We start from the raw sequence: 26255 nt of genomic DNA, 5'->3' as shown, positions 1-26255 counted from the left end.
CATCCACTGATTATCATAAAATACTAACAGATTGTTAAAATATGGAAATTAATTAAAAGTTACATTTATCTACCATTTTTTTGCTAATAACTGATGCATAAAACCCAAGAGGCAAAACATCTACAGTCAGGTGCAATCCCACCACCATCAGCTTGGTAGACTTTAGAAGGTAGATATTGTCCTTAATTAGTTAGAGTAAAAAAGTTCAGAAGAACATTTAAGTAGGAATTACTGTGAGAGTCAAAATGAAAACTTCAGCATTATTAGTGAGTAAAAAACTATTCCTAAAGAGCATCCAAAAGGGAAAGATAACAGGCATCTTGACGTTTGTTCAAAACAAAAGTTGTTTTTATCTAGAGGGGTTTGTGTGTGTGTGTGTGTGTATTTTGGTTTGGGTTTTTTTTGTTTGTTTAGTGTGCGTGTTTGGGTTTGTGGGTTTTTTGTTGTTGTTTTAGGGTTTTAATTGAATGTATAACTTTCAAAAACAGAACTAAGAATGTGTCAAAACACCACGAAATCTGTTACTTCTTGCTCATAATATTTCTTATGGTGGCGTAGGGACCAATCTTGCGTTGATTGACACTGGATAGTATCTTTTGACAAGGCTTTTCTATATCTAAATACATTCAGCTGTAAAAGAAATTCAGAAGTGAATCTAGCCATTGCAAGTTGTGCTTTCTTTTGTCCATTTATTAAGGAAGTTGTTCTACTTTAGATGTCTTTAAACTTTAATTTAAAGAGAAGCAAAATACTTCTTATACCACTACTTAGGTGGTTCAAAAATGTTTACTGAATAAAGCTGTTAACTGAATTAGAGAGCTAATTATCTGTCTCGCTTCAGTCATCTTCTTTTTTTTTTTCCATTTTCTCCTGGACCTCCACAACTGAACCTTTTGGACATGAATTTTGTGCACAATCTTTCATTCAAACTTAAATGGCTATATCAGAAAAAAAGGTGCAAATTTAATGTTAATGGATTGCAGTCATTGTTGACAAATGCATAGAAGAATCTACAAATTGGCAAAACCCCCTTTAGTTTGTATGTTGAATTAAGTGGACAAAAAAATTTTAATAAATTTTTCATAATTATTAATCCTCTGAATCTGGTCTTATCTCAGGTTTGTACACCTCAATTCCATCACTATTTTTTAGCACCCACACAACTGAACAGAAGGAGAATTTATAGAATACTGTTATCATTCAAACAAACAAACAAAAAATACCCAAAACAAAACAAAACCCAGAAGAAACAAACAAGCCAACCCAGGAAATTCCATCAGTGACATTGACTGTAAAGGGCTATACTTGGAAATACTCTAAAGTACTTGGAGATACTCCCAGAAAAATGCAATATGGTCCAGGATTGCTACTCAGGCATAGGAGTTCATGCTTAATTACACAGTATCCAATGAAAATATTTCTATTATGAGAGTCATGAGGTATTCTCCAGATTCTGTAGAAGTATTCTTTGAAAATTAATCCCAAAAAATTAATCCCCAAAAAAATTACTCCCAAAAATATTTAATACAGCAGATAAGCAGTTAACATATACAAGAATTCATGCAGGAAAACAGTCAGGAAGAGTATATATTGTAGTAGATAACAGATAGCAAAATTCTCAATTAATTTCTTCATCAATGTAAGGAAAGGAAAGGAAAGGAAAGGGAAGGGAAGGGAAGGGAAGGGAAGGGAAGGGAAGGGAAGGGAAGGGAAGGGAAGGGAAGGGAAGGGAAGGGAAGGGAAGGGAAGGGAAGGGAAGGGAAGGGAAGGGAAGGGAAGGGAAGGGAAGGGAAGGGAAGGGAAGGGAAGGGAAGGGAAGGGAAGGGAAGGGAAGGGAAGGGAAGGGAAGGGAAGGGAAGGGAAGGGAAGGGAAGGGACTTATTCATCCTCTTCTACTCAGTCACTTTCACTACTCTCCGTTGTTCAATACATCAAATTTTACTTCAGTATTCTAGGAGGAATATTAATTAGAAATCCGTGTCAGAAATGGGGGAGCTGTGATTGAAAAATATATAGTCAACTTTAAGCAAATCTCTCATTGCAATAACAACTTCCATAAGATTTGTATGTTCACATTTCTTTAAATAAACTCTTTTTTCCCCTATATTTTCACAATCAGTTGGTTAAAAATTCTCTCCTGTATATATTTTTTCAGAGTTTGCAAAAGTTCTGTAGACCATAAAAGCAGTAAACTGTCATTCTAGTAACTGCAATTTTATGCAGGCTATTGGAGTAAAGATGCAACTGCAGTACTGATGTTGGCCTGTAATACTCTTCTGAATTAGCTCTTCTAATTCAGTAAGAGTTACTGCATTTCTGTATTTGTATAGAATACCACACAACTGTTGTTTACTTCTTAAGCATAGGCATTAACTATTTGTGGCAGCACAAAATATTAAATATGTACCTTTTCATTTGGCCTTAGGACAGTGTTTTACTCCCTACTTTTAAAGACTTTACCCTTGGGGAGGTGGTGGAGTTGCCACCCTTGGAGGTGTTCAGGAGGAGACTTGATGGGGTGCTTGGTGCCATAGTTTAGTTGATTAGATGGGTTGGATTGGTTGATAAGTTGGATGCGATGATCTTGAAAGCCTCTTCCAACCCGGTTTATTCTATGTAATTCTATGTAACAGTAAAAATTTCAATCTTTTAACAAGACTTCACGATCCTTTGAGTGAGGCAATTATTAGTACGACCCATTAAAATGCAGAGTCATGATGCCTCCTTATGCTAGCATAGCTATAAAGATGACCTACTTTTCACACAAGTTGAATAGAAATTTAAAAGCAAAACTAAAGAATTTCATGAGAGGCAAAAATGCTCTGTTTAAAATCCAGATTCTATTAGTCAGTCAATGAAGGACTTCTTATTTTTTTAATTAAGGGTTTTTGCTTTCTTTTCCTTCCTCTTGACCACATCTCCCTGAAAGGAGAGCTCTACTGGAGTCTTCAGTGTCAGAAAAATTAATTTCAGCTGTAGAGCACTGATGGATAACCCACAGTTATCTCTCTGAGTGTGCACTGAGATAAAGCAATTGCAAAAACACTGTTTGCATCCAACTGTATGAAATACTGTCCATCAGATTAGAATTGCTGAGATCTAATTACATTTGGAAAAACAATTGAATAGCAGAACCTAGTAATAATATGTGTTGTTCTTTTAGGCTGTTTTTTCAGCTTTTTGGAGAAAGCTAGACAATACCTTTTAAACTAGAAAATAATTTGCTTTTTAAATTATCATTTACATTGGTGAGAAGTGCTTAGTAGAATAGAATAGAATAGAATAGAATAGAATAGAATAGAATAGAATAGACCAGGTTGGAAGAGACCTACAAGATCATCGCGTACAACCCATCAACCAATCCAACCCACCTAAACAACTAAACCATGGCACCAAGCACCCCATCAAATCTGCTCCTGAACACCTCCAATGATGGTGACTCCACCACCTCTGCAGGCAGAGGGAGTAATCACATAGCAATTGTATTTGCAGAATATTTCTTAATATCTGAGGTTTGTTATAATAACTAAAAACATCAAATCTGAAAAGGCTGCTGCACCTCACTTTAGGAGGAAACAGCAAACTACTTTATAAAGTTATGAAAATGTTTTATATTGCTTACAACATTATTAAATAAAAATATCTTTCTTTTTAATAGCCTTTTATTTTTCTTTTATCTTTTTTTATTTTAAAGGTGCCACATGGGGAAAGTACTTTCTACTTGCCTTCATCCACAACTGTTTAGAATTCTTGGTCATATAAAATCTTTTACATGACAATGAACAGAATACTGCTAAGTTACAGGTTTTACAACCAGAAGACAAGAAACACACATAGACAAGTGTTGATTAAACCTCTCTTCTTGTTTATAAAACCTGCCAGTTTAAGAACATACTTCTTTGTATCAGGAAGATGTAGGAGTGTGGTTTCAACAAAACTAAATTTTCCAGAAATTTCTTCAGAAAAATTTCAAATTGACAAAAAAAAATGAAAGTGTGACAGGTATTTGTGGACTTCTACATTCTGTGGACAGCGTGAATATTTCTTCAAAATCCTGTAGTCCTTCAGGGGTCTGACACCAAGCCTGCTGGCAGCAGATGTGGTACACCTCACCCAAAAGGGAAAAAGGTGTTTTTCATGGGAGTTGGCTGGCCTAACTGATAGGGCTTTAAACTGCAATGGAAGGGGGAAAGAGGAAGGACCAAGATTGCTGAAGACAAGGCTGGAACACCTGTGGGATCATATGATGGCTCCACTGCTACCTCAGGGTAGGTAGGGGATAATGACCCATGAGATAAGGAGGTTGCAAGGGCCATTGAGGAAGTAGGACTCAAAGTAGTGCCTGGGAGAGACCAAGCAGGAAGCAGACCTCTAAGCCTGAACAGTATGTATGCCAACGCACAGAGCATGGGGTGCAAGAAAGAAGAGCTGGAATCTACCATGCAGCAGGAAAACTGTTATTGCCCTGGTAGAAACATGGTGGGATGACTCTCACAGTAGGGTACGGTATGGGATGGTCCAGAAACTGAGGCACTGGGGTAGCCCTGTATGTCAAGGATTGTCTTGAGCATGACAATCTACAAACAACTGGAGGCTGTCTCAAGATCATCAGATCTTGTCCTTGTGGGTGACTTCAACCTGCCAGATATCTGCTGGGAACTTAATTCAGCAGAGAGGAGGCAGTCCAGAAGATTCCTGGAGCGAATGGAAGACTGCTTCCTGATTCAGCTGTTAAGTGAGCCTACCAGAGGTCAGGGTCTGCTTGACCTGCTGCTCTCCAATAGGGAAGGGCTGGTGGGAGACATGATCATGGGAGGCTGCCTAGGGTGCAGTGACCACGAGATAGTGAAATTTTCAATATGCAGGGAGATAGGGAGGAGCACCAACAGAACCTTCACCTTGGACTTCCAGCGGGCAAACTTCAGCCTCTTTAAGAAACTTATTTGTAAAGTTCCCTGGGTAGCAGCCCTCAAGAACCAAGGGGTCCATGAAGGTTGGGCCTACTTCAACCAGGAGCTCTTGAAGGCACAGGAACTGGCAGTTCCCATGTGCTGAAAGATGAACCGCTGGGGATGGCGACCCACCTGGATGAGCAAGCAGCTCCTGGGGGATGTGAGGGAACAAAAAGAGGCTGTATCACCTTTGGAAGGAGGGGAAGGTTTCTCGAGGTATGTTTAAGGAAGTTGTTAGATTATGTAGGAGAAAAATTAGAGAGGCAAAGGCCCAGTTGGAACTGAAGCTGGCCACCTCTGTGAAAGAAAATAAAAAGCATTTTTACCAATATATTAACACTAAAAAGAAGGGCAAGAAGAACCTCCACTCCTTATTGTTCCTGGAGGGGAACACAGTGACCGAAGACAAGGAAAAGGCTGAGGTCCTGAATACCTTCTTTGCCTGAATTTTTAACAGCAAGGCAGGAGTTCAGGACGAGTGGCCTCCTGAGCTGGGTAATAGGGTCGAGGAGCAGTGTGATGCCCTGGAAATCCATGAGGAATTAGTTCGGGACCTGCTGAGCCACTTGGACTCTCATAAGTCCATGGGACCAGATGGGATCCATCCTAGGGTGCTGTGAGAGCTGGCAGATGAGCTGGTCAAGCTGCTCTCCATCTTTTTCCTCCAGTCCAGGCTCACTGGAGAGGTCCCAGATGACTGGAAACTGGCCAATGTGGTCCCCATCCACAAGAAGGGATGGATGGAGGAACCTGGAAACTACAGGCCAGTCAGCCTGACCTCAGTGCCAGGGAAAGTGATGGAGCAGATTATCCTGGTGGCAATAACTGCGCACCTGAAGAAGAGCCAAGGGCTCGGGTCCAGCCAACATGGATTTAGGAAGGGCAGATCCTGCCTCTCCAACCTGATCTCCTTCTATGATCAGGTGACCCGTCTGGTGGATGTGGGGAGGTCTGTGGATGTAGTCTACCTGGACTTCAGCAAGGCCTTTGACACCGTCCCCCACAGTAAACTGCTGTCTAAGCTGTCAGCACGTGGCTTGGACAGCAACACTCTGTGCTGGGTTGGGAGCTGGCTGGAGGGCCAAGCCCAGAGAGTGGTGGTGAATGGTGCCACATCCAGCTGGCAGCCAGTCACCAGTGGCATCCCCCAGGGATCAGTGCTGGGCCCCATCCTCTTTAACATCTTTATTGATGATCTGGATGAGGGGATTGAGTCAGTCATCAGGTTAGGAGCAGACGTTGGTCAGTTAGAGGGTTGAAGGGCTCTGCAGAGGGACCTCGACTGACTGGACAGATGGGCAGAGCCCAGTGGAATGGCATTCAACAAGTCCAAGTGCCGGGTGCTGCAATTTGGCCATGGCAACCCCATGCAGTGCTACAGGCTGGGGTCAGAGTGTCTGGAGAGCAACCAGGCAGAAAGGGACCTGGGGATACTCACTGATAGTATGCCCAGGTGGCCAAGAAGGCCCATGGCATCCTGGTAACAGTGTGGCCAGCAGAAGCAGGGAGGTCTTTCTTCCCCTATACTCAGCACTGGTTAGGACACACCTTGAGTCCTGTGTCTGGTTCTGGGCCCCTCAGTTTAGGAAAAGATGTTGAGTTGCTAGAACATGTCCAGAGAAGGGCAACAAAGCTGGTGAGGGGTTTGGAACACAAGCCCTGTGACGAGAGACTGAGGGAGCTGGGGTTGCTTAGCCTGGAGAAGAGGAGGCTCAGGGGAGACCTTCTTGATGTCTACAACTACCTGAAGGGAGGTTGTAGCCAGGTGGGGCTTGGTCTCTTCTCCCAGGCAACCAGCACCAGAACAAGAGGACATGGTCTCAAGCTCTGCCTGGGGACATTTAGGCTGAATGTTAAGAAGAAAGTCATCATAGAAAGAGTGATTAGCAACTGGACTATGCATCCTAGGAAGCTGTTGGAGTCACCATCACTGGAAAAATGACACTGGATAAGGCACTTGGTGCCATGGTTTAGTTGATTAGATAGTGTTGAATGATAGGTTGGACTTGATGATGTTGAACGTCTTTTCCAACCTGGTTAATTCCTATTCTATTCTATTCTACTCTATTCTATTCTACTCTGTTCTATTCCACCCACTACTGGATGAAGAAGGGAACCTGGTCACCAAAGACAAGGAGCTGAACAATGACTTTGTCTCAGTATTTATCAATGACACCAGTTACTTCATGATGATTCAGCCCCTGGAACTGGAAGACAGGAAAAGAAAGCAGAAAGCAGCCCCCACAAGCCAAGAGGAAATGATCAGTGGTCTATTGTGCCACTTATACGTACACAGGTCTATGGGATCAGATGAAATCCACCTGAGGGTACTTAAGGAGACGGCAGATGTGCTCACCAAGCTGCTCACCATTATTTGCCAACTGGGGAGGTCACAGTTGATTTGACACTAGGAAATGTGACACACATCTACAAGAAGGGTGGAAGGTTGATCCAGGGAACTGCAGGCCTGTCAATCTGACCTTGGTGCCAAGAAAGGTAATGCAGAAGGTCATATGCCATCACATGGCATATAAAAGACAAGCAGGTGATCACTCCCAGTCAGCATGGGTTTATGAAAGGCAGGTCCTGTCTGACTAATCTGATCTCCTTCTACAATAACATTACACACCTAGTGGATGAGGGAAGTGCCATGGACATTGCCTACCTAGACTTTAATAAAGTCTTTGACACTGTGTCCCACAGCATTCTCCTTCACAAACTCATGGCACAAAGCTTGGATAAGTGCACTCTACAGTGGATAAAAAAACCTGGCTGTACGCCCAGGTGGGCAAGAAAGCCAATGGCATCCTGGATTGTGTTAGAAACACTGGCCAGCAGGACCAGGTTGGTGATCATGCTCCTGTACTCAACATTGGTAAGGCCACACCTCAAGTATTGTGTTCAGTTCTGGGCCACTCACTACAGGAAAGGACATCAAGGTTCTGGAGTGTGTTCAGAGAAAGGCAAAGAGGTTTGCAGAAGGGCCTGAAGCACATGGCCTATGAGAAGTATCTCAGACAGCTGGGATTGTTCAGCCTGGAGAAGAAGAGGCTGAGGTAAGACTTCATTGCTTTCTACAACTACCTGAAGGGAGGTTACAGTGAGGAGGGGGGCAGCCTCTTATAGTGGCAAGTGACAGGACTAGAGGAAATGGTTACAAGCTGCACCACAGAAGGTTCAATCTGGATGTTAGAAAATACTTCTTCACAGATAAGGTTATGAAACATTGGAATGGTCTGCCCAAGGCAGTGGCAGAGTCACTGTCCCTGGAGGTGTTTCAGCAGCTTGTAACCTGGTGCTTAGGGGCATGATTCTGTGTTGGGTTGAAGGTTGGACTGGATGATCTTCCAACCAGATGTTTTCTGTGATTCTGTGATTCTGTGATTCTATGACTACATGATCTTCAGAGGTCCTTTTCAATCCCTATCATTCTGTCATTCTGTAATTCTTATTTTTCTAGCTCTTTCCTATTTCAACTTTCACCTTTCTCTTATTCTTCACTAACTTTTCTGTATCTGCAGCAAGTCCTGTTCTCATTTTACCATTTCTTCAGAAACCTCAATGTAACTTTTCACAGACTTCACCTGTCCTTTCTCTCCAATATATGCAGTAATGACAAGCAAAATCTATAGACTGGTGTTACCTTAAACACAACTAAAACTGCTGTTAGAAACTTAGCCTTTATCAAGATGTTTGGTTTTCCTCTTGGAGCTATACCTCAGTTTCTTTGGCAGCAATGCTTGTTGACAATGAAAATAATGTCCTGAGGACTCTAAAGCAGAATCTGTCAGAACTTGCACAGAGGAATCCACAAGGCACAACATCAACAGCAGGCTTCTGGATGAGAAAGACATAGCTTCAAAATTTACCAGTGTGGAAATTTGTGGGACTAAACTGAAGGCCTATGGTTCATCAGAAAACAGCCAAAAGCCCTGATGAAAGGAGTTCTGTTTAATAAGAATTTCTAGAGTAAATGGCAAACAAGCAAAAAGTTGGACACACTTCCATCCACCTGTCAGAGAGGCTGAGATCTGAGGAAACTATCTATTCCAGGAAAACAAAGCTAGAACTCCTTTTCATTCATCCTTCAAGAAAGCTGTAGTAAACCAGAGAGGGAAGAGGGAAGATCCTTGGAAACCTGTTCCTTAGAAAATAGGGAAAAAAAGCTTATAAGTTCTAAAATTAAGATTGTATCATCCTCATTCCCAAAGCACTGGGTATCTTTCTTTAGCCTATTATAGTGAATGGTGCTTATGGCCAGGATTGTGCCACAAATATTTCTAGAACATACTTCTCTGTGTGTCCATCCTCCTTTGTTCCCCCTCCTTTCTGGAGGCAGCAGGGGGGGATCATAGCGCCACTGAGTCCAGGTAAACAGGTCAACAGTCTGCCTGGGTGTAGTCTCACCCCTGTGGTACACAAGGGCCAGGCTATATGTTTGTTTTCCTGTTTATAGTGTATGCTTATGCCATATTTGGTAGATATCAGTTCATTGGTTAATCTTTATGTTAACAACAGATGCTCATTGGACCAGTATTCACTGGGGCAAATGGTAAATAGGGGTTGTCAGGTAAATGAGCCCTCCCACATTCGTGTTTGAGCCTATACCTGTATGGGTGCCAGTGCTGCCATGGTCCACCTTGCCCAGGACCCAAACCAGTACTCCAAGAGGCCTCACAGTACTTTGCCACCATCACCCAGCTGCATGCAGTGCCATGGACAGTACACCGTGGGATCAATTGCTGCGTGATCCATCGCCACAGGAGAAAACCTGGTAGGCCGTGTGAACCAGCGTTCCTGAACTGCCACAGCTCCCCCGCTTTGTGTTCTGGGAGAAGCAGCAGCCACGCGGCACAGCCACGCAGTCAGCGCCATTACCTATTTCCTTATTACGGCATATCCGTGCCACGTTCTCCGGACTATAAACATATTATCAAGGGAAGATTTCATGAAGTTCTCAGCTTGTGAGTAAGCCAAGCTTTTCTTTCTAGAATTTCAGTTAGGGTAGCATTCAAATTGCTCCAGGTGGAGGGTTGCTGGTCACTGACCAAACCCTCCCCCGCCGCTTTCCAAATCAGCTTCAATTCTAAGTTCTGTGAATCATTTAATTTGTTTGAAGTGCCTATACATAAACATTCTGTAAAGGTAATTCCACTAACTGAATATCAATACCTGTGAAGGGTGACTGTAAATACCCCGTTGCAGAGTTTGTATATATAGAAATAAACTATTAATGTATATATATTAATTGGTATATCTGCCCCTCATTGCTGAGGGCATATTCACAACACCTATATTTTGCTAATGATTTTTTTGTTTTGTTTTACGTAGAGCTTACTTCATGTTCTACCATGGAAGTAAATACATTCTTTAAATACAAAAAGCATCAAAAGAGAGGTAATTTACAAATACCTGTCTAATAATCCTCTTTCTGAACACCATTTTCATATCGTTTCTAAATTCCCTGTTTTTTTTCTCAAGTGTACACACACTACAAATCTAGATAGCTGGAATCTATGTTTTTCACGTACTTGTGGAATTTTAAAGCAAAATTTATTAAAGTTCTTATCTTTGGATCTTCTTTTTCACTTTCAAAATGAAATTCTTAATTGATTTTTGTTGCTAAACTAACTCTCACTAAACACAATATTTTTTTTTCCTACTTCTAGCACAATAAACTCTCTGTGGGACTTTAGATATTGAAAGATGGAAGTACTGAAAAATATCTGCCTTTGCTTTATTCAGAAAAAAAGTAGGGAAGAAGAATATGGCACAGGTCACAAGTTTTATTTCGTTGTGTTATTCATCCTACTTCTGTACTTTTTGGGTTTTTTCCACTCTTAAAAATTGTAATACTCATTAGCTTTGCTGGCATTTACCTCCCAAAAGTAAATTTGTAGTGGGTATTATAATGACATAAATAAAAATGGTTTCAATTTGCAAAACCTATTAAAATGCTGTCTCTAAAATGAGAAAAAAAGGTTTGAAGTTCAAATGAAAGACAGTATCTGAATAACACCCAGGAGACTGCACAGCACCTGCCAGACTCTGTGAAGGTTTTATAAATGTTGTCTTCAGCAAAGTCGGCTGCAAACATCATAAGGCCTTTGGTAAATATTTCTACCAGCCTTTATGTTTGAGCAGAAATATTGAACTTCCTGACATTATGATTATAAAGTAGAGAAGATTATTTCGGATTTTTCTTTTTTATTTTTTTAAATATTTGATTAGTGGTCTTGGTCTTTTTTTCTTGAGATCAAGTTTCAAATCACACAGAGCCAAGTCTTTGTAAAAAGTTTTCCTTAGCAATATAAACCTGGCAAAACAATATATTTAGAAATGATTTATAAGTAAACATAGAAACACTGAGGCTGGAAAAGAAAGAAAATAATTTGGCTGCCTGATCCACAACATTAGAATAAACAGGCAAAATTCTGCCATGAAAATAATATGGTTGTTTATATTGCTTAATGCAAAATATTTATCTCTTTGGCAACGACAAAATATCACATTTTGCTTGTCTAGAATTATCTGCAAATTGCTCTCTCAAATGAATTTTTTCTGATGGTGGTTTCAAGTATAATGTCCATAGCATTTCCTCTTTTTGTGTTTTTGTGGCTTTTGTTTGTTTGGTCGGTTGGTTTGGTTATCTGATGTGGTAATGTAGGGCATATCACCTTTAGAATTTGTATTTAAAAGACTAACAAAGTTTATTTTTGCTCAGGGGAGACCTTTTTGGTGTCTACAACTACCTGAAGAGAGGTGGTAGCCAGGTGGGGGTCGGTCTCTTCTCCCAGGGAACTAGAACCAGAACAAGAGGACACAGTCTCAGGCTGCACCAGGGGAGGATTAGGCTGGATGTTAGGAAGAAGTTCTTCACAGAAAGAGTGACTGGCCATTGGAATAGACTGGCCAAGGAGATGGTGGAGTCAACATCACTGGAGGTGTTTAAGAAGAGACTAGATGGGGTGCTTGGTGCCATGATTTAGCTGATTAGATAGTGTTGGGTGATGGGTTGGAATCAATGATCTCAAAGGTCTTTTCCAACCGGATTAATTCTGTTCTTTTCAATTATGAATGATTTGTACACACAAAATCAAATAAGTGGTTTGGGTTTTTGTTTTTATAGTCACTCTTGAATACTTAAGGAGACACTGAAGTGGTTCATAGGAAAAAAAACATAGATGTAGACACTGTTTTGGAGACTGTTGAAAGGTGAATGAGTTTTGCTCATGACTCTGACTTTCCAGCTGAGGAATCAGATTCTGAATGGGCAACAAAGAGTCATGGTTGGTTTGTATTGTCTGTGACACACAGTCTGAGAAGCAACTGACAACTTTATGTCCTCTATCTCATGTTGTCCCACAACTGCAGATTCATCAGAGAGCTCAGGTCTAATAGACAGCTTCAATTTTTGTCCATCAGTTTATACAGATGCTACACCAAAAGCCTATTTGTAAACCTTAGGGTTTTTGAAACGCCCTTCTCTCAGAAAATCAATTCCCAAAATACAAGGTGCGTCAGGTCCTGCCACAACTGTATGCTTCTTCCACTGTTTACCAGTTAAACTTAGATCAACTTCTATCTTAGTTAACTCTTGAGATCCACCAGTGACTCCCAGAATAGTTATAGGCTCTGATCCCTGATAATTTGATGACATTATGGTACACTGAGCTCCTGTGTCAACCAAGGCCCTATACTTCTGAAATTTTGAAGTGTCAGGCCACTGAATGTACACATCCCAATAGATTCTGTTATCTCCATTATCCCTCTCCTCCCCCTGGCGGGAGGCAGGGCACCCCTAATTATGGAGAATATGTCCACATGTGCAGTTAGCACAGCATCCAGTGTTGGAATTGGAATCACTGTTGGAGCTATTAGAGTTGTTCTGGGAAACTGCAGAAGTAACAGCTACCCTTCTGGTATTGCTACCTCGGGCTCTGCCATGCGGCAATTCCCTTAGTCTCCTGAATAGATTAGAAGTTGGTTGACCATCCCATCTGTTCATGTTCTCACCAAACTGATCACACAGAGTTATACAAATACTCCCACGTGATTACCTCTGTGGTATGCTTTGGTTTGATCTGTTTTGGAATGATCTCTTTGGAGGACATCTGTTCCTAACAGCTGAAACTTGTATCCATCTGGAGGAAGAATTGGAATTATCTCCTTGTGTCACTTTTGGATATGGAATCTTTTAGCTCTTTCATGCAATTCTCAGTTTTTCCAGACAGAGTTTCAATGGATGAAACCAAAGAAATATTTGTGAGACTATCCTCCAGTTGTCTCATTCTGTCAGTGAAATGGCGAGTCGTAGGAGGAGCTCCACCATAATTTCTTGCCACAATTCTGCTTGCCAAAATAGTTGCATAATTAGGAGGAGCAAGTTTGATGAGCTTTTTGGCAAGACTACTTCCTACAGGAATTGCAGCAGGATTCAGAGTTTCATGATCACCATGGAGCACTTCTCTCACACCAAACTCTCTCAGATACTTAATTCCCTCATCCATGGTATTCCAGGGTTCCATGGAAGGTCATCTCTGGATGGGTATCTTGTAAGAGCTGCCACTAAAAGGTGTGTCCACAGAGAAACCTTACCAAGACACCTGCCTAGATGTCTATCTATTCCACTATCCTTTGAGAAAGTTCCTAGCTGAGATCTGACTTGTCTCCAACTACTAGAGCTGGTGCACCTGTATTGAAACATCTGCCAAGCCAAGTTAGAATTGGCTCATTCTCTGCTCTGATGTAATCCTTCCTCACATGTCTTATCTCTTGCCTGGGGGCGCTAGCATTCTGATGTCATCATCCTCCTCATCTGTGTCATCTTGCTGAAGTGGCTGTCCTCATGCTTCTGCTGCGACTCTCTTAAGGATCTCTTTAAGTTCAGAAGCACCTCCGTTAGTTGCTGTCCTGCTTCTTCAGTATCCAGTGATGGTCTTAATAAATGACAGATTTTGAGACAAAGCAGCTGCTGCAGAGGACACTTCCAGTCCTGCCGATGAAGAAGGAAATGATTTTGCCTCCCTAATGGCTGCTGAGTACATTGTGGCTGCCATCCTAGGAGCTACTGCTGCTCCTGGCTGATTGCCAGAATCACCCAATAGCCCCGATCAAAGACGCTTTACGGATAGCCCATTTAGGTCTAATTCTTTCTCCTATCTCCTCATCACTAGAAATCTCTGGATTTGAGTTAGAACTATTCTTCCTCTATCTAGGTCTGTGTTTAAAAATGAAACAGGTATTGGATACTGTACTCTAAATGAGTGTTTTGGATACTCTCATTTAATACATATGCCGATTTTTTTTTTTTTGAGGCTATACTGTTATTCCCACCTTATACCTCTGTCATTTGTGGTTTTTTTCCTGTGATATTTAGGTGGGATGTAGATATATTTCACTAAATATCTCACAGAATTTAGCACATATAAGGGTAACCTGTTCTCTTATTTCTTTCGTTTACAATTAGAAATAACACTAACATCTTTCTAGTTACTTAGCTGTAATAAATAAAATGTATTAGAAATGCTATTAAATTGTCTTTAATTATAACATACATAATGTAATACAAAAACCACAAAAATTTTTAACAGGCCACTAGAGAACTTTCTGTTCTAAGCAGGAAGAACTGAAGCATACTAACCTCTACAGCCCCAAAGATCACTAAAATTTCCATTACATTGCTCAAAAAGTGAACACATTGAACCTTAATTCAGAATTGATCAGTTGAAGCCAAAGTTTCATAGAATTTTGTTGAAAATCATATGAAAGGATGGTCTAGATTCATATTCACAATGAAAAATGGATGTATATATTTTTATTTTTCTGGAAAAACACTTTCATATTCTAAAGCTGATCCTTTTTAAAGCATCCTTTCTAAGTGTAAAGACTCTTCTCAGACTAACTAAAAAACCCTTTATTTTGTTAAGGTGCTCTGCATTCAAGTGAAGTCAGTCCAGCTTTAACTAGATGAACCACAATTTTACAATTATCATATGTCATTCTATGAAATATTTTCTGATAGTTTTGATTCTGGGTAAGGCAAATAATCCAAATATGTGTGGTATTTTCCATGTTCAAAGAAAAGGGGAAATAATTCTAAATTAGACAATGCAGTTTTTGTTATTGACATTATTCCCTTTTCTTACTCTAAAATTGTAAAAGCAGTAATTAGGCAAAATAAGTGTAAAAGTTTTGTTGTTTCTATAAAGCACCATATCTTACGTTTTAATATAATCCACTTGCTGTTAATGATCCCTTTCCCTCCTAGTTTGCCAGAGTTGTCTTGCTAGCGTTAACTCACAGCTATATGAAGTAAACTGCATCCATTCAGACTTCTGTCTGAAAAATATCTCTAGGAAATCCTAACATCTAAACATGTGGTTCAGAGTTTGCTTATAAATGATGTCCCCTTTGCAATATAACATTAGGAAATAAAGCAGCATTTTCCCTTCTTGCCTTGCTTCCTCCTGTCAAAACTTTATCTGTGCACATCTAGTGAAGGTATTTTAAGGCATTATCAGGAAACAAAAGTGCAAAGCAAATAATGGCCTCAGAACAAAACATTTGTGAATCAAGTAAAACATCAGTTTCTTAACAGTAATGCAAGCAGCATAGCTCCCAAATTGAGGAGTTTATGATAAATGCCTCTTAGAGTACCCTTTAAATGTGACTGGAAGTATAGTATATTCTCACAAACCACATCAAAAGAAAGGAGAAAAATTAAACTCATTAATTGAGGTAATAAAGATTTATGTTCAAGCAGTGAAGTGATGAAAACTAATACCACTCTGCAGAATGGAACGAAACTGTGACAACTGAAATGAATTGAAGATTTACCACAAGTGAGTTCAGTGGCTGCAAGAGATTATTTTTATATTTGGGGAAAGTGAAAATGAAATATTCCCCTAAGAACTAGACACAGATCATCTACTCTGTTCTACTCTATTTCTATTTTCAGCCCACTGCATTTTGTGTGTGTGTGTGTACAGTTGTGACAAACATTTGCAAAAGTTTGGTCCAGGCTCCAAAAGAAGTCATAACTGTGCCAAGAGCTTCTCAAGGAATCCCACAAAGGACCATAATGGTCCAGTGAGAATCAATGCCTATGAGTTGGGAACACCAGTCATGTGATTAATGCTTGAATAACAGATGGCTTCTCCAAGACTGATTTATCAAGGAATAAAGAATGTAGTGGGCACAAGGACTTTTGTATACGTTTATGATTGCATGCAACTTAACTGTGAGGCAATCACTATGTCCCTTATGACTTTATATAAGACAACTAAAGTGAATCTCCTTTGAAATCTCCTTGCTAGGCAGTAGCTATATGATGGTGATCTTCCCTTGAGCTGAGACACGGCTCTTCAGGAAGCAACAAGATCTTTCACTAATGGCAGATCATTGAATGAGCCTAATTTGAGTTTTTCCTGGACAGCAATGGAACTGTATGTCAGGAGACTCTCCTATTGAGCAGGAAGGCTTTTCAAGGTTTGAGACTCCTTACCTGATACTAAAAGGACCTTGCTTTCCAAAGGTGGTGGGAATTCCTGTTTCAACAGATCCTTGTGGGAGACTGATAGCACTTTGACTTAATACTAAATAAATCCGTGTGTCTAAATTATTCCTATATAAACCATTGACCAGGTCTACAATTAAGACTGCATGCAACCACACCTAGACTTCTCTCTGAGAAAATAAGGATGTGTATTTTGAACATTATTATTCAACAGCAGATGTTCCTTACTCTCGGTATCCCTTCCATTATATATAAACAATTCATCAATCTGTGACTAAGAGTCAGTCTAGCCATATCTAAACTCCATCAGGAGGAGAAAGGGGGCCAACTCTGAATCCTGTGGCTCAGTGGGAGGATCTTCCTTACTCTTTTTAATCTCCAGACTCTGTGAGAATCCTTCCAGGTCATTTTTAATTTGATTTTCCATTGTTTCTTCCATGTAGCAAGTGATAGAGTGAACTTTTTCATTAAACCTTGTTAAGTCATATTTTTTAGTAAATTTACATTAAAATATATCAATACTTTTCACAGTGAGTTTTAAAGTGACTGAAATCACTCATTCACAGTGGCAATGAAACAAGATTCACTTTCCTGGATAGAGAGCTTCTGTAAATGGGGTTAGTCTTTGGCCTACAATCTAAATCTTAGACTCATGAAACCACATGTGGAATGTCAGCTGTGCTCATGTTTTCATTTATAACTGCATGCTTATAGTAATTTTACTTTTTCCATTCAAACACACTTTGTGGAATCTTTAAAATATAGAGATATGGATTAGTAGCCAGCATTGTAATGTCACATCATACCACTTGAAAAACAATACTATTTACATTGCATTAATTTTACTGTGGAAAAACAGCATGACAACTTCTCAACTCAGTAGAGACTTGACATAGCAAAGATAATACTGCTAGTCTTTCCCTCAATATCAAGCAGCTAGCAGACACTGTTCATTTCTGCTCAAGCTATTCCCTCAAGAGACTGACACTTTAATCTGCTGTTATTGAAATAGAACAAAACAATACCAAAACCACATGGTTACAAAAAATTCTTGCTATAGGAGAGACATAAATTGCCTTAAGCATATTTTTATACAACAAAAAACAATTTTCCAAGAACAGCAGAGATGTTAGACAATTCAGGCAAAGACAAAGAAAAAATCAGTGACTTACAGGTAACTGAAGACACGAAACCAATTTTCCATATGGTCCGTACATATGGAAGATGTACCTTTTTCTTTTTTTTTTTTTTTTTTTGGTAAGAAAGATACATCCTCTTTCACATCTAGAGAAAAATTACCTGAAGTAACGATCTCACCTAGATCACATAGATGCTTAAATATTTGACATTAATTTACTAAAACCAGTAATGTTTAAATTCAGTGCAGACAAAGGAATGTTGCTTAGGCAAAGCTCCTGCTGAAATCAAGGTCATGTTTGGAAAAACAATGTAGGACTTGGTAAACAGGACCCAGGAAGAGTGGCTTATTGTTATTAAAATTCATGCATAACAGATTAATTTCACTGAAACTTAAGACATGGTACCAATTGGTATTATTGCAATGAAAAAAAAAAAAGGATCAAGGATAAGGAATTTTTTTTACTTACTCTTCTCCAAAGCACATCCTGTTGTGTCTCAGGACAGATATCTAAAAAAAATAAAAAATAAAAAATTAAAAATTACTGCTAGTAGCAGTCCTTGTCAAACACCTTGTTTTTATGCATGTACATCTTTATCTGTTTTTTGTAAGAATGGCAGAAAGGATTATGGCTCATAGACATTGCCATACCCAATTGGAAAGAGCAATTGGCAATAAAAGTGGGAATGTACTTCAGTGATTCTTTATTTTCTCTTTTTATATCTGATATCTCTGAGATTTTTTTACAAATTTTATAATGAATTTAATATCATGTCAGAGAATATTTTTAATTACAATTTTCGTAATTGATTGTTTAAATGTTTGCTGTGGTCGGGTAATACGTCACTTGGATTACTGAATTCAGCTCTGGTACCTTCAATGCAAGTAGGACATGGACCTGATGGAGTGGGTCCAGGGGAGGGCCACAAAAACGAACAAGGGTCTGGGAACATTTCTCAACAACAGGTTGAAGGAGCTGCAGTTGTTCAGCTTAGAGAAGACTCCAGGGCAGCCTAATAGCAGACTTCCAGTACCTGAAGCGGGCCTACAGGAAGGCTGGAAAGGACTGCTTACGAAGGCCTGTAGTGACACGTCAAGGGACAATGGTTTTAAATTAGAGAGTAGTAGATTTAGGTTGAATGTTAGGAACAAGTTTTTTACCATGAGAGTAGTGGAACACTGCAACAAGTTGCCCAGGGAGGTAGTTGAATACATAGAATAGAATACATAGAATAAACCAGGTTGGAAGAGACCTTCAAGATCATCGCATCCAACCCATCAACCAATCAAACACCACCCAAACAACTAGCCCACGGCACCAAGCACCCCATCAAGTCTCCTCCTGAAAACCTCCAGTGATGGCAGCTCCACCACCTCCCCAGGCAGCCCATTCCAATGGGCAATCACTCTTTCTGTACAGAACTTTTTCCTAACATCTAGCCTGAACCTCCCCTGGCGCAGCCTGAGACTGTGTCCTCTTGTTCTGGTACTGGCTGCCTGGGAGAAGAGACCAACATCCGTCTGTCTACAACCTCCCTTCAGGTAGCTGTAGAGAGTAATAAGGTCACCCCTCAGTCTCCTCTTCTCCAGGCTAAGCAACCCCAGCTCCCTCAGCCTCTCCTCGTAGGGCTTGTGTTCCAAACCCCTCACCAACTTTGTTGCTCTTCTCTGGACTCGTTCCAGCAAGTCAACATCCTTCCTAAACTGAGGGGCCCAGAACTGGACACAGTACTCGAGGTGCGGCCTAACCAGTGCAGTGTACAGGGCCAGAATGACCTCCCTGCTCCTGCTGGCCACACTGTTCCTGATGCAGGCCAGGATGCCATTGGCCCTCTGAGCTGCCTTGGCACACTGCAGGATCATGTTCAGTCTACCATCAACCAGCACGCCCAGGTCCCTCTCAGCCTGACTGCTCTCTAGCCACTCTGACCCCAGCCTGTAGCACTACATGGGGTTGTTGTGGCCAATGTGCAGAACCCGGCACTTGGATGTGTTAAATCTCATGCCGTTGGACTCTGCCCATCTGTCCAGCCTGTCGAGGTCCCTCTGCAGAGCCTCTCTACCCTCCAGTAGATCAACTCCTGCCCCCAGCTTGGTGTCATCAGCAAATTTACTGATGATGGACTCGATGCCCTCATCCAGATCATCAATAAAGATGTTACAGAGCATGGGGCCCAGCACTGATCCCTGGTCTACACCACTAGTGACTGGCTGCCAGCTGGATGTGGCACCATTCACTACCACTCTGTGGGCTCGGCCCTCCAGCCAGTTCCTAACCCATCTCAGTGTGCTCCCATCCAAGCCATGGGCTAACATCTTGGCCAGGAGTTTGCTATGGGGAACGGTGTCAAAGGCCTTGCTGAGGTCCAGGTAGACTACATCCACAGGCCTCCCCACATCCACCAGGCGGGTCACCTGATCATAGAAGGAGATCAGGTTGGTCAGGCAGGACCTGCCCTTCCTAAACCCATGCTGGCTGGGCATGATCCCTTGGCCATCCTCTAAGTGCTGTGTGATTGCACTCAGGATGACCTGTTCCATAATCTTTCCTGGCACTGAGGTCAGGCTGACAGGCCTGTAATTCCCTGTCTCATCCAACCGGCCCTTCTTGTGGATGGGTACCACGTTGGCCAGCTTCCAGTCATCTGGGATCTCTCCAGGGAGGCAGGACTGCTGAAAAATGATGGAGAGTGGCTTGGCCAGCTCATCTGCCAGCTCTCTCAGCACCCTAGGATGGATCCCATCTGGTCCCATGGACTTGTGGGGGTCTAAGCTGCTGAGGAGACTCCGTCCTTGGAGACATTTAAGGTCAGGCTCCAGGGAGCTCTGGGCAACTCGATCTAATGGAGGATGTCCCTGCTCACTGTAGGTGGGTTGCACTAGACAATCTCTGGATATCTCTTCCAAACCCAACCATTCTATGATTCTATGAGATGATGTCACAAATGAAAGCTTGGAATGAAGCAGAGTCCCATATTTGTACTATGGGTCACAATTTCCAAATATATACCTTTGGATTCTCAAACCATTTTTTCCAGGTTTGAATCAGTGTCCAGATTTTAATGACATTTAAAGGCCAACTCAACTAAAATCTCAATAATTAATGCACTTAAATTAACTGTTGACAAGGCTGTATAAAACATATCATTATACATTTAAACTTGTCAGTTGTGGTTTTTTGTATTTATTTTTGACTAGACCTCAAAGAATAGAACTCAAAGATTCAGGTTGGATATTAGGTTGGAGGTTTAGATTGGATGTTAGGAAGCAGTTCCTTATGGAAAGTGTTAATTAGTCACTGGAATGGACTGCCCAGGGAGATGGTGTAGTCACTGTCCCTGGAAGTGTTTATGGAAAGACTGGATGTGGCACTTAGTGACATCATTGTTTTTATGCCATAGGCTGGACTAGATGATCTCAGATGTCTATTCCAGCCTCAATAATTCTGTGAATCTGTGAAAGTGTAGAACTCAAGTAATAAGAATTAGATAACAACCACATTAGACTGACACATTGAGTCCAGCTTTCCTGTACCTCAGTCCCTGCTGCTTATTTGTAGAATTCCAATATGTTTTTGCAGAACTCTGAAATATTTCATAGTAGAGGATGAAAGTTTAACCAGAATCATTTGAGAATTGTCACTTTCTTCACAAGTGATTTGACCATATGTAATATATATACTAGCATTTTAATGTGCACATTTTAAATCTTCATGCACTGAGGGAGAAAAAAGTGTTCAAAAGCTCTATAAACCAATTTTGCTTACCCCTTACAGGTATATATGTACCACTAGCATGAAACCTGTATATGCACCATTCACTTAAGTATTCCAAGTGCTTCTCTTGGAAAAACTTATGATTTTTTTAAGTGTGAAATTTTAAGGGCTAAAAGGCCTAAAATACTAAACCAGAGGCTGAAATTAGGAGGCTGAAATCTACAATAGCAGTGCAAAAAGGTCTCAGATTTAGCCCTAGAATAGTAAGAAATACTGAATCTTATGTATGCAAACAGAAGACGACTGCTTTCAGGAAGTATATTTTCCTTTATGCATATAAAGAAGAATACACTTTTCTCAAGTAATTTGACTGTCTAAACAATGAATACTTGAAATTGGTTTGGGATGAAGAGTTTCAGATATAACATTGGAAATACAGACAAATGAGCAGAAGACACATAAAAGTAAAAACCACTATCAGGACTTATATGGAAAATAGTATGTGGTCAGTTCATGATGTAATTGATTACATAGTCTATTGCTGCTCTGTATGTGCAGCTATTGGAAATTCCAGGTCCTCCACCAATTGAAAAGAAAATAAAAAGGCACCAAAACCTCACAAAAATGCATGCAAGCAGGTATACATGCAAACAAACAATTACCAGACATAAGCAAGAGATCAGAATACACAAGTTTATTTCAATTTGTGTTCATGCAAGTTAGGCTTTGAGTTCATTTACTTGAGAAGCTGAATTACACTCCTGTGAGTTACTCACACTTTCAAACTTTTCAAGGTTAAAGTTGTAACTACCTGAGCTAAATGTAAATTATCACTTTCCTGCTTTTGAACCTAATCCTTTTTTGACATTGATTTGATAATTTAATTTTAACATAGTTTTTTAAGTGTTTTAGGGATTTTTGGTATTAGTATAAGTTAAGAGTTTTGTCTAGATATTATAGAATGAAATGTTTTGGGGAGTGTTCTCTTTGTAGTCATAATAGCTTTAAGATAAGGATTATGTTAAAAAAAAAAAAAAAGGAAAAAACTAAGGGTTTAGTGATACCAGCAAGAAATAGCTAACCCATGTCAACACCTGGAAACACCAATTTTGCAACTCAGTACTGCAATCATCTCAACAAATGACAGCACAAGAATCAAGAAGAAGAAAAAACAACATTTCCCATGAAGTTGAAAATCAAAAATTGTTAAAAAAATTTATGGAGGATATAAGAATTCTGGAAGTTTTCGTTAGGAGAAATTTGAAAGAAGAACAAAGAACATTAGGCCAAAGTTAGGATCAATAGGACTCAGTACCTTTCCTTAGCAAAAACAAAGCATCAAGAAATCAGTAGTATTATGATAAGTAAAAATGCATTATTGTGTTATGTTCAGTTTTATATTGGGCAGAACCATGAATATTCAAGATGTCATCTCTGACCTCTGACCTAGCAAAGGAGCCTTTTCACTCTTACCGTTTACCTGCTACTATTTTCTTTATCTGTGGAGCTGGAGTCTGGCCAGATCTACCTTTATGGATCAAGGAGAATCTTGCTGACATTAAACAATTTTGTGATTTTTGAGCATCCTAGAAAAATGAAAATGTAACATACCTTTAAAGCAGATTGTATAGGACAGTGCTGAAGATTGGGTTTGCTGTGTTTGTGGATCTTTGTATCTTGATCCATGTGAACAGTGTATTCAGGCTTAATCAAGTATTTTTTGTTAATAAGAAGAGGAAAACGTAAAAAATTGAGCTAGTGAGATCTAAGTTCTTCTTTGAGAGATCAGGAAGGTAACAAGCAAGTTCAAAGCTGTGAGATGAAGCTGTTTGTCTGAGAAGCAACTGTTCTGTTTCTGTTCTGACCTTATAAGAAAAGTGGAAAGGAATGTGTGCTTGTTACTGAAATGAGCTGGATGTTTTGTCATCTTTAACCATATATTATGCCAGTTCTGTTAGAGTGTTCTATGTTCTATGTTTATGGGTAACATCAGTCTGTTAGACACGTTGAGTAACAAAACTGCTTTTGCTATATAGTTAGTTTAAACTTGCTTGTTTCTATGTATGCAATGAATTTTAGAAAGGTCAATAAAAAGTGTTGTTCTATTAGAAAACAGAAAGGGTGAGACATGGGAAGAGGCTGTTTTTGGATTGCTTTGGAAGGCTATAGGGAAGATTTGCCTTTGCTTGAACTAGAGAAAGCTATGTTTTGTCTTTGACTATGAGGGGAACATAAACACCTTGTAACCGAAGGAGAGAAACTGGGCAGAATTTGGTTGGATGCATTGAAATGGTGTTTTGTTATTTTAACCTATTGTATGCCTTAAGTTCACACATGCCAGCAGAAAATGACCAATTGAGATGTGACACATGTGCCTTCTGATAGACTATATATCTTTGCTGTATAACGTAATAAAGGTCTCCGCCTGCTTACATCTTGTCCTGGAAGCATTGCTCAAGGTAAATCTACCATCAATATAAAATCTATTATAATATACAGTTGCCTAGATCATCCTTCTTCCCTTTTTGAAAATGGGAAATTTGAAATCGTATTTCCTCTTTTCCAGTCAGTGGGGACTTCACTGGGCTGATATAGGTTTTGGAACATAATAGAGTGGTTTAGAGACCTCACCTGTCAATTCCTTCAGAACCTGTGGACGTATCCCATTAAGTCACATGGACTTGTACACTGTCACATTCTTCAGATGGTCACAAACCTGACCTTCACTTACAGAATAATAGAATCATAGAATGTTAGATGTTGAAAGGGACCTCCAGAGATCCTTGAGCCCAAACACCCTGCCAAAAGCAGGAATACATCCAGGCAAGTTTTCAAAGTCTCCCCCCCCCCCTACCCTGCCTTTACCCATCTATCCCTACTTTCTAGTCATGGGAATCATCACATCAAGTTTAAGTAATAGCCCCTATGTCATGGCTTTCCAGTAATTCATCCTATTTATTGTCCAAGCTGCATTCATTTGCATAGAGGCACTTCAGCTGGGCTGGCCGTGTCACTCTTGTGGTGAAGGCACATTATGCCCAAATATTGAATCCTAGCATGTCCTAGCATGTGGACAAGTTTCCCCTCCTTCAGGAGGAAGGCAAAAAGCCAAGGCATTAGCCAAGCCAGTATGCACCCAGCGCACGCAGTGCTCGTGCAAATGCCAAGTATGGGCATAATTCTAGCTTCACGCTTTCTATAGGCTGAAGCCAGTTGTTTATGAGCGTGCCCATTGGTCAAGCCCAGCCTTGAGGAATCTGTAAGTATCACCCCAGTTGGTAAACAAGTTGCCCCCTCTTTTACTTTGTCTCTGTGCTTACTCAAGAGGACAACTCTTGAGCCATAGCCTCTGCCATTGAGCTAATTGTTGTTAGCTTCTATCATACATGCATGCATACTGAAAGCCTCTGCATCGTGAGAAGCAATCGTGAGCATCATGTCCAGAGGGAGGACCTTCACTGAGCCCGAGAAGCCCAGCATTGCCACAGCCAGTCACACTGACTGGGAGAGCCCACCGTGCCACCAGAGGATTGAACCAGCCCACAATGGTAAGATTTGCCCAGTTGCCGGGGAGAAAGGATTTGATTGAGACCGAGTCCACATATGCCTAGCCCTGTCATAGTGGGAGAGGAGCCACCTCATGTGCCACTCTGAGCCCTGTAAACCTCATGGAAGACTAAAGCACTGTTTGTGCCTATATTGCACCGAACCCAGGACTACTCCAAGCGTCCCACTATTCCTTTAAGCCCAGTAAACGATAAGCCGCTGCTTAACGCAACCACATTCTCTCCACAAGGCCATTTACATCAGCCCTGAGATTCACCATAGTCAGGCCGACCCCATAGCCTTTGTCTGCTGTTGTCTTATTGGAAACATCTGAGCCCACCTACTGGCAATCGTCATCCTGCCCTGTTGTGCAAGCCAACTCTGAGGGCTGACCCCACAGGCCAACCCCAAGCAGGACCGATCCCTGTTGTCTGGAGGGAATCGACTGAGTCCTGAAGGGAATCTGATTCTGCGCTAAGCCCAAGTTCCATTATTCCCTCTCCACTGCTGTGGAGAGAGGAAACAGTAACCCAACGCCGCCATCCAATTCAACTAGGAACCAGTCTAGTGACAGTAGTCTGCCGGACCTCCACCTTGCTACAAACAACAGCTAAAGAGTATCTTCCACGTGCTTTCCATCCATTAGCACTCAGTTTAAAGTATCCGTGTCTAGCAGAGTAACTGCTGATGCATAGAAAGATTATAATATTGCTGTATATAGCCAGGAGCCACCCGCGTCCCGCTGAGTCGCCATCTAGTGGCCAAGCAGCAGAACTGCACCCTTTGTTATATAAATATAGAAATAGTCTGTAGATAGTTGAATTAAGTTCTAATCATAACACTAAGCCACTTATAGAATGTATTTCACAAACATGCACTAGAACATTAATATAAGTTAGTGATTCATTGGTTATTAATAATTTTATAATTAATAAAAATATATTTTCATAATTCATATTTCATATTAATAAATTTAACAACCTCTTCATCACAACTCTCTTAGGTGTATCCTCCTTGATTCCCTTGGGGTGTCTTGGTGCATTGTTCCTGGCTTGCCTCAGGACCACAGGTTGAGAGCCCTTACTAGTACTCTTCCCTCTGCCCCTGCTGTGCTGCCCCACTGTGTGTCACAGGCAGACATGAGATTATGAATCTGTTCCCCCTTCAAATCTAATTTAAAGCCCTGTCAATGATCCATGACAACTCCTGCCACAGATTCCTTATCCCCTTCTGGGACAAGCAGCCCATTTGTTACTTGCAGCTCTGGAGCCCTGTATACAGAGCTGCGATGGTAAAATCCAAAGTCTTTTCAAAGGCACTAGACCTGGAGCTGTGAATTGATCTGTTGGCTCTTTCTATACATTCCCTCATCCATCACTGATGTCA

The 26255-nt window shown here is 40.7% G+C and overlaps 1 long non-coding RNA gene across 1 annotated transcript in view; it reads right to left on the bottom strand.

The window, feature by feature from the left end:
* The window catches only part of LOC128899505 (uncharacterized), a 648463-nt gene that overhangs the window by 402103 nt on the left and 220105 nt on the right, over nucleotides 1-26255 (bottom strand). The window contains exon 3 of the long non-coding RNA XR_008463115.1: nucleotides 18078-18118. This is a non-coding gene — a long non-coding RNA (uncharacterized LOC128899505). The remainder of the gene's footprint in view (nucleotides 1-18077; nucleotides 18119-26255) is intronic.

This window comes from Dryobates pubescens, chromosome Z, assembly GCF_014839835.1.
Source record: "Dryobates pubescens isolate bDryPub1 chromosome Z, bDryPub1.pri, whole genome shotgun sequence".
Lineage (NCBI taxonomy): Eukaryota > Metazoa > Chordata > Aves > Piciformes > Picidae > Dryobates > Dryobates pubescens.
This window is presented reverse-complemented; position numbering and strand designations above follow the sequence as displayed.